The sequence below is a fragment of the Mandrillus leucophaeus genome, unplaced genomic scaffold, assembly GCF_000951045.1.
Source record: "Mandrillus leucophaeus isolate KB7577 unplaced genomic scaffold, Mleu.le_1.0 Scaffold29, whole genome shotgun sequence".
NCBI lineage: Eukaryota > Metazoa > Chordata > Mammalia > Primates > Cercopithecidae > Mandrillus > Mandrillus leucophaeus.
This window is the reverse complement of record NW_012103031.1, coordinates 1948150-1957739: the sequence shown is the minus strand read 5'-3', so window position 1 is coordinate 1957739 and position 9590 is coordinate 1948150. Positions and strand designations below refer to the sequence as shown.

At 52.5% G+C, this 9590-nt stretch overlaps 1 protein-coding gene across 1 annotated transcript in view; it reads left to right on the top strand.

The window, feature by feature from the left end:
• ARPC1B (actin related protein 2/3 complex, subunit 1B, 41kDa) overlaps window positions 1–9590 on the top strand; it is an 88440-nt gene that overhangs the window by 60287 nt on the left and 18563 nt on the right. The gene's annotated exons all lie outside the window — the stretch shown is intronic.

Here is a 9590-nt window from a genome sequence, read left to right as displayed (position 1 = left end):
GCTGGGCCGGGCTGCACCCGCGGGCAGTGAAGAGATCAGGAGGGCAAGCCCTGGGGAGTCAGACCTCCCCCTGCCTCCTCTGCCAGTGCAGCCCGGAGGCTACCACCACCCATCCCGGCCGGGCGCGGCGGCTCACACGCACAATCCCAACATTTTGAGAGGCCCAAGCGGGAGGATCGCTTGAGGCCAGGAGTTGGAGGCCAGCATGGACAGCAGTGCGAGACCCCTTCTCTATTAAAATAAATAAATAAAATGTAGTCGGGCGCTGTGGCTCATGCCTGTAATCCCAACACTTTGGGAGCCGAGGTGGACGGATCACTTGAGGTCAGGAGTTCGAGACCAGCCTGACCAACATGGTGAAACCCCGTCTCTACTAAAATTACAAAAATTACCCAGGCATGGTGGCGCTCACCTGTAATCCCAGCTACTCAGGAGGCTGAAGCAGGAGAATAGCTTGAACCCAGGAGACAGAGGTTGCAGTGAGCTGAGATCACGCCATTGCACTCCAGCCTGGGCAACACAGCAAGACTCCAACAACAAAAAAAAAAGTTAGCCAGGTATGGTGGTGCATACGTGTAATCCCAGCTACTCGGGAGGATGAGGCAGGAGAATCGCTTGAACTTGCCTTGGCAGTGAGCCAAGATTATATCACTGCACTCCAGCCTGGACAACAGAGGGAGACTCCATCTCTAAATAAATAAATAAATAAAATCTTAGGGATCTAAGTAGGAGTGCCAGCTTCTCCTTTCACTGGCCAGTGACTGGTAAGCTACCCAACCCCTGCCAGCCTCAACTTTCCTTATCTGGAAAATGGGAACCTTAAGGATTGTGAGGCTGCAATGCAATACTGCAGGACACTTGGCAGTGTGTCAGGCGCTGACAGTATAAACGTGTGCTTGTTGCTCACCTTGATCATAGTGTGCCCCCGGGTGAAACTAACTTCCTGGCCTCCAAGATGTGGGGTCAGAGTCCCAAGTTTCATCATTTAGTAGGAGCCGAGTGACTTTGAGCAAATCATTGCCTTTGTCAGGCTGGGTTTCCTCCGGTACAAACTGAAGGTAAAAAGCAAACAGGCTGGGTGTGGGTGGCTCACGGTTGTAATTCCAGCATTTTGAGAGGCCGAAGCAGGCGGATTACCTGAGGTCAGGAGTTCGAGACCAGCCCGACCAACATGGTGAAACCCCGTCTCTACTAAAAATACAAAATTAGCCGGGCATGGTGGTGGGCAGGAGAATTGCTAGAACCCGGGAGGTGGAGGTTGTGGTGAGCTGAGATCACGGCATTGCACTTCAGCCTGGGGATAGAGTGAGACTCTGTCTCCAAAAAAAAAAAAAAAGCAAACAAAAAATGTCCAGGCTTGCTTCAGGGTGTAAATGAGAGAATGGTGAAAGTTCTGGGTAAAATTGCCTTGCCAGATGCCAGTAAAGTTCGTTTCTTACATATGTCTGTACGTAATCCATTGATAGGTCTTTTTCTTTTTTTGGAGTCCGGTCTCACTGTGTTGCCCAGGCTGCAGTGCCATGGCTTGATCATAACTCACTTTAGTCTCAAACTCCTGGGCTCAAGGGATCCTCCTGAGTAGCTGGGATTACAGGCATGTGCCTCCATGCCCAGCTAATTTTTAAATATTTAGTAGAGATGGGGTTTTGCTGTGTTGTCCAGGCTGGCCTCAAACTCCTGGCCTTAAGTGATCCTCCTGCCTTGGCCTCCCAAAGTGCTGGGGTTACAGGCATGGACCTCCACGCCTGCCTTGTAGGTGTTTTTTTTTTTTTTTTTTTTTTTGAGAGCGGAGTTTCACTCTGTTGCCCAGGCTGGAGTGCAGTGGCATAATCTCAACTTACTGCAACCTCTGCCTCTCGAGTTCGAGTGATTCTCTTACCTCAGCCTCCCAAGCAGCTGGGATTACAGGTGCCTGCCACCATTCCCAGATAATTTTTGTATTTTTAGTAGAGACAGGGTTTTATCATGTTGGGCAGGCTGGTCTCGAACTCCTGACCTCAGGTGATCCACCTGCCTCCGCCTCCCAAAGTGCTAGGATTACAGGCGTGAACCACCATGACCGTCCATTGATAGGTCTTTTCTAATATTAATAATTACATAGCATCTCAACATGTGAATGTCACAATTTACTCTTTCCATATTGTCACCTCGGTTTTTCCACACTGTCACCATTATAAAGAGGGCTGTTATAAACATGTTTGCTTTATTTTTTGAGATGAGGCTTCACTCTGACACACAGGCTGGAGTGCAGTGATGAGATCTCGGCTCATTGCAACCTCCGCCTTCCTGGCTCAAGGAATCCTCCAGCCTCAGTCCCTCAGATAGCCAGGACTACAGGGTGCAGTACCACGCCCTGCTAATTTTTTTTTTTTTTTTTTTTGGTAGTTTTTATAGACACAGGGTTTTGCCATGTTGCCCAGGCTGGTCTCGGAACTCCTGGATTCAAGCGATCCACCTGCCTTGGCCTCCTAAAATGCTGAGATTACAGGTGTGAGCCATGGCACCCAACCTATGTTTGCTTTTGAAAAAGAAAAATGGGGCCAGGTGTGGTGGCTCACACCTGTAATCCCAGCACTTTGGGAAGCCAAGGCAGGTAGATCACAAGGTCAGGAGTTCGAGAACAGCCTGTCCAACATGGTGAAACCCCATTTGTACTAAAAAAAAAATAAAAATAAAAATAAATAGCCAGGTGTGGTGGTGGGCGCCTGTAGTTCCACCTACTTGGAAGGCTGAGACAGGAGAATTGCTTGAACCCGGGAGGTGGAGGTTGCAGTGAGCCAAGATTGCGCCATTGCACTCCAGCCTGGGCGACAGAGACTCCATGTCAAAAATAAAAAAAGAAAGAAAAATGTGTTGCTGTTTTCTTAGGACAAAGAATGCTGCTTTTTTTCTTTCTTTCTTTCTTTTTTTTTTTTGAGACAGTCTCGCTCTGTCACCCAGGCTGGAGTGAAATGGCGTGATCTCAGCTCACTGCAACCTCCGCCTCCCAGGTTCAAGTGATTCTCCTGCCTCAGCCTCCTGAGTAGCTGGGTTTATAGGAGCACGCCACCATGCCTGGCTAATTTTTGTATTTTTGGTAGAGACAGGGTTTCACCATGTTGATCAGGCTGGTCTCGAACTCCTGACCTCGTGATCTGCCTGCCTCAGCCTCCCAAAGTGCTGGGGTTACAGGTGTCAGCCACCGCACCCGGCAAGAATGCTAATTTTCAAGTTCCTGTTAGTGTTATTCTGTTCTATTAATATTTGTTCCCACCTACTCATTGAATTGAGTGTCCTTCAGAAGAATTAAACCAATTAGCAACCAGTGACAGTTTCTCCACAGCTCTGCCAGCATTGAATTTTAAGTGGTTTTGGTTTTTGTTTGGTTTGGATGACTAACCGGTGCTTTAATGGTGCCTTACGATTGTTTTCGTGTGTGTTTCTTGACTTGCCTTTGCATGGTTGGTAAGACTGAAAGAGCAGAGCTGGGGAGGGAAGGATAGGGGTAGCAAGAGCTCCAGCCCAGCATAGGAAGTTGAGTAACCGCTTAGCACGGTGCAAATTAGCCTGCTGGCTGCTGTATCCAAGAACTGTCTGAGCTGGGTGGGGACTTCCCGGAGCGCCTGTAATGCTGAGATCTTTCCTCCAGGCAGCTCCTGCTTGGTTTAGCCTCAGATACAGCCAAACCTCTGAATTCAGGGAAACCTAGGGAAGCCAGGCCAGAAAGGTCCCGCAGCTTGTGCCTGGTCCAGCCCCAGCCTCATCTGGATAAAGATGGGAGGGAAGTATTGAGCTGAGGGCACCCAGCCACTATGAAGAGAGCTAGAATGTAAACCCAGCACAGTAAGGAAGACAGTATCAAGGCCCAGGACTTTAGAGTGCCCCCCTCCACCTCCCACCCTGCCGCCACCACTGGGCAGCCTGAGGCTTTCTTTGCCTGGCACCACCATGCCCAGCTAATTTTTTTTTTTCTTTTTTTTTAGTAGAGACAGGGTTTTGCCATGTTGGTCAGGATGGTCTCGAACTCCTGACCTCAAGTGATCCACCCGCCTCTACCTCTGCCTCCGAAAGTGTTGGGATTACAGGCGTGAGCCACTGTGCCCGGCCGTCCCCTCCTCTCTTGTTCCTCAACATCAAACAGGCCCACAGTGCTGGCTCACAGGGCCACAGTGGCAGTGGGTGGGTGTCCTGGATCCTTCCCCCAGGAGCCATCACCGAGACCTCATGCTGTCAACACTCGTGGGCGAAGCAGCCCTTGTATTTTTCTGAGACATCCATAGCAGGGTAATTGGCAGGCGGGGGGTGGGCACACCCTGGCTCACGCAGGTTTGGTAGGTGACAGGTTTTCCTGAGGATGATCAAGTCAGAGTGTCCCCGGCTAGAATCCCTGAGGCAGGAGACTGGAGCCCCATGGCAGCATTGGCTGAGAGAAGCCACTCCCTTTTTGCTCTCCCACTTCCTCATTGGTAAGACGTGGGAGTTGGGGAGTTATCGCCAAGGTGCTTTGGGTTTCAGCTGCTTTGCAGAAGTTACAGAAAGGGAAATGAGTCTTCCTCTCTTTCGCCCCCTTAACCCTTCCCCCTTGCCCCATTTAAGGGGTTGGTTCAACAGACTAGGAAGTATTTCTGCTAATTCATGCTCAAGTGTGATTGGCTGATAGGTGTGGTCTGAACCTCCCTCCTCTGCCAGTCACTAGTGTACCACTGTGGCCATCTTTTCCAGCCCCTCCCCTGCCCCTTGAGTATGTCTGGGTCCTAGAAACAGTGGTCAGGGCTCTTCAAGTCCTCTCGGTTGCCCTTGCCCACTGGCACACGGGGGGCTGCTGTCTTCAGCAGAGCCAGCCACTCTGTCTTCACAGCCAGGGCAGAGATGTGACTGGGCACACAGCAACTGTGTGACCGCTGATGCTGGGACATCAGAGTCTGTGCCTCAACCCAGGGTTCTGAGTCTGCGCTCTCCCACCCTCATCCCTGGAGGTTCCTCCCATCTGGGCCTCCTAGGGCTGAAAGGGAGGGAAAAGTTGGCCTCAGCTGGAGTCCTGGGGCCAACCAGGGCCTGTATGGAGTTTGAAAGTGGGCTTCTGGCCTTAACCCTGCCCCTGCCCTGCTGGTGGCCTTGGACCATGGGGGTTGTGGGGGTGTAGAGGAGCACTGTGAATCAGTCAGAGGCCTTGAGCTTCTCTCTGCACAGTGTTGGCATCAGATGTGGGCGATGATGCCCCAGCCCGGGAACACAGGAAGCGCTCAGGGAAACCCCCATCAGGCCTGCTGACATGGCTGAGGGCGCCGAGGTGGTGCTTCCGGGGCCCTCGCCTTACACAAAGAGGCCTTATAAGGGGAGAGAGGCTGCAGAGGCAGCCCCAGTGGGTGCCCGGTGCTTGTTCTGGGTAAGGCTGCCCACGCATGCAAAGTGTGCTTGTGGACACAGTGCACTTGCATGTGTGCAAGGCTGAACATACATGTGTTCAGGGGTGCAGTGTGCTTGTGTGTGAGGCTGAACACGCATGTGCATGTGGGCAGTATGGTCACATGTGCAAGGCTAAACGTGCTTAAAGTGTGTGGGGGTGCAGTGTGCATGTGCATGTGCAAGGCTGAACATGCACGCAAAGTCTGCTCGTGTGTGTGAGGCTGAACACACCTGTGTTTGCGTGTGTGGCCTGAGCCTGCGCTGCGTGTGTCTACTTGCTCAGCAAATGCTGACTGGGGACCCGCTGGGGTCCTGTTCTAAGCATGGGGGAAACATGAGGTCCATGCTCCATGCATGTACACGTGTGTGCATGTGTGTGTGTCCTGTGCTGCCCCAGGAATCTTCCAGGACATCTGGCTACAAGTGAAAGCAAGCGGTTTGGATCTGGAGTGAGCAGAGGTGGACAGGGCCTTCCAGGCAGTGAGCGCAGGGGGCTTTGTGGTGCGACCTCAGACAGGCTGGTCACTGAGCCCTGCGGGGCTAAACTGCAGCCCCAGGCAAAGGTCGTTCTGCCCTTCCCTTGTGCCTGGGCCCAGATGCAGTGCAGGATGGGCCGGCCCCAAGGCAGGGCAGTGACGGGGCAGCCAGTAGCCTCCTGGGGCATTCAGGGTTCCCAGTCCTGGTTGACTCCCAGCCCAGGCCCTGGGACCCAACACAGAACTGCCAGTCTGGTGAGGGAGGCAGCCATGTTATCTAATGGCTGTCACTGGTGACTCTGGGCAGGTGGCCTCAGCCCCCACATCTGTCATCTGGAGCTGACCTGGAGCCTGGCATCCTTCCCCAAGTGCAGCCAGGCCTCCCTGAAGGTCCAGGGCTGGTGGGAGTGTTGGCAAGAATGTATACAGAGCACCTGACCAGACGAGGTGGCTCACGCCTGTAATCCCAGCACTTTGGGAGGCCGAGGTGGGTGGATCACTTGAGGTCAGGAGTTCGAGACCAGCCTGGCCAACATGGTGAAACCCCGTCTCTACTAAAAATATAAAAATTAGGCATGGGGGTGTGTGCCTGTAATCCCAGCTACTCAGGAGGCTGAGGCAGGAGAATCGCTTGAACCTGGGAGGCGGAGGTTGGAGTGAGCTGAAACTGCGCCACTGCACTCCAGCCTGGGCGACAGAGACTTCATCTCCAAAAAAAAAGGATACTTTTTTTCCTAGAGCTGGCAAGGAGGGAGTATCCAGGAAGTGCTGGATAGTACTAGTTAATACATTTTATCTGAGAGACAAGGTCTGGCTCTGTCACACTGTGGCACAATCATAGCTCACCACAGCCTCAACCTCTTGGGCTAAGCACTCATCCTGCCTCAGCCTCCTGAGTAGCTGAGAATACAGACGTGCACCACCACACTCTGCACATTTTTTTATTTTAATTTTTTGTAGAGAGAGGATCTCACTGTATTGCCCATGCTGGGTCTTGAACTTCTGGCCTCAAGCAATCCTCCTGCCTAGGCCTCCTAAAGTACTGGGGTTATAGGCATGAGCCACTGCACCCGGCCCAATTTAATAACATTATTTATTTATTTATTATTTTTTAAGTTATTTTTTCACACACATTCATCCTAACTTTTTTTTTTTTTTTTTTTTTTTTTTTTTTTTTTAGACAGAGTCTTGCTCTGTCGCCCAGGCTGGAGTGCAATGGTGTGATCTCGGCTCACTGCAACCTCCGCCTCTCAGGTTCAACAGGTTATCCTGCCTCAGCCTCCTGAGTAGCTGAGATTACAGGTGCACACCCCCATGCCTAATTTTTGTATTTTTAGTAGAGGCAGGCTTTCACCATGTTGGCCAGGCTGGTCTTGAACTCCTGACCTTAAGTGATCCGCCTGCCTCGGCCCCCCAAAGTCCTAGGATTACAGGCATGAGCCACCGTGCCTGGCCTTATTCCTAACCTATTTAATGATAATATTTTTGAGGGCTGGGTAGGGTGGCGTGAGTGTGTACTCCCAGCTACTTGGGAGGCAGAGGCAGGAGGATCACTTGAGCCTGGGAGGTCAAGGCTGCAGTGAGCCATGATCACACCACTGCACCCCAGCCTGGGCAACAGAGCGAGACCCTGTCTCAAATATGTACACACACACACACACACGTTTCTGAGAACGTACTCTGTTGGTCACTAATGGCAATGAAAAATTTGTTCAGCAGATATTTCTTGAGCACCTACTATGTGCTAAACATTTAAGCAGTGGAAATGAAACGAGAATAAGATAAAACAAAAATGTGTCTCTGCCAAGCTGGTTCTATTCCAGCAGGGGAGGAAGGCAGCAGGCCAGATCAATGAGTCCATGTCTGATGGTGACTGCTGAACAAATTTAATCGGAAATAGGGAATTAGGAAGTGCTGGACCGTGGGAGGTGCTGCAGTTTCCAGTAGAGGGGGTCAGGGAAGGCCTCCCCAAAAGTTGACATTTGAGCACAGACTTGAGTGGCAGCACCAGAGCGAGAGCTGTGTGTGCCGGTATCTGGGGGAAGAGTGTCACGGGCCGAGGGTACAGCCAGCATGGAAGCCCGAGGCAGGTGCGTGCCTCTGTGCCCCAGAATCGGCCTCTGGTCGGCTGGGGAGGCCTGCTCCTCAAAGGGCGCATCAGGGCTGGTATATCACGTCCATCACAGGCTAAGAGTAACCACCTCGTGGCACCTCGTCACGGAGGCCAGGTGCTGTGTATCATCTGCTTCCAGCTCTCAGCACCTCTGTTGGGAGGCAGGATTCCTGCTCCAATTTTACAGATGAGGAAACTGAGGTTCAAAGAAGGCAGGTGACATGTCCAGGGGCACGTGGCTGGGCTCCTCTACTCCCAGGTCCCTGTGATGCTGGGAAACTGAGTCATGGAGGCGGGGAGAGATGGGCTTGAGGAACTGCGCTGAGACCGTGATCTCACCCCACCTCAGGCCTGGTGGGCTCCTTTGACACTCAGCGGTGGGTGGAGGAGGCTGGGACAGGCTAGTGGGGGCTGAGCTGGGCTGGTGGGAAGATGAGTCGCTGCCCTCTGCCAGGGTTCCCCTTCAGTGCTGGGGCTAGTCTAGGGGGCTGCCAAGTCTCCTTCGTTCTGGCCGAGTGTAGTGGCTCACACCTGTAATCCCAAATACTTGGCAGGTGAGGAGGGAAGATCTCTTGAGCCTGGGAGCTTGAGACCAGCCTGGACAACACTGTGAGACCCCCGTCTACAAACAAATTAAAAATTAGTTGGGCACAGTGGCACACGCTTGTAATCGCAGGAGTTCATGGCTATAGTAAGCCATGATCACACCACTGCACTCCAGCCTGGGCGAGAGAGAGAGACCCTGTCTCAAAAAAAAAAAAAAAAAATCTCCCTCCTTCAGTTCCTCAAGGCTGGGTCACCCTGGGGCCTCCCCAAGAGCCATCACCCAGGCCTGGCCTAGCCCTGTGCCTCCTCCCAGCCCTGGGTGCAGCCAGTGGGTGTCTGGATGGAGAATGGGATATATCTGTTAAATACCTGCCTTTGCCTCACCCATGAGCCCCTGTATATCGGCCACCTCCCCTCTCCCCGTCTGAGTAGTGTAGGGGAAGACCAGGGCTCTGGGCACGGCAGGGCCAACCTGCCATGTGCTGGACACCTTTTTAGGTGGCTTATGAGATTACTTCATTTCTTTCTTTTTTTTTTTTTTTCCTGAGATGAGTCTTACCGTGTCACCGAGCCTCCTGAGTAGTGCGTATTACAGGCAGGCGCCACCACACCTGGCTAATTTTTTTTTTTTTTTTTGAGATGGAGTCTGCTTTGTGGCCCAGGCTGGAGTGCAGTGGTGCGATCTTGGCTTACTGCAAGCCCCGCCTCCCGAGTTCACACCATTCTCCTGCCTCAGCCTCCCAAGTAGCTGGGACTACAGGTGCCCGCCACCACACCCGGCTAATTTTTTGTATTTTTAGTAAAGACAGGGTTTCACCATGTTGGTCAGGCTGGTCTTGAACTCCTGGCTGCAAGTGATCCACCCACCTCGATCTCCCAAGGTGTTGGGATTACAAACATGAGCCACCGGGCCTGGCCTGGATGACTTCATCTTCATCCCATCCTTAATGGGGCAGGGAAGTTTGGGGGGGGGGTCCATCCTGTGAGGAAACTGAGGCACAGGTGACAAGTGAGGGGCCTGTCCGGCTTGGAGTCCTAGCACCCCACCCCGCCCCAGGGAGCATCTCCCC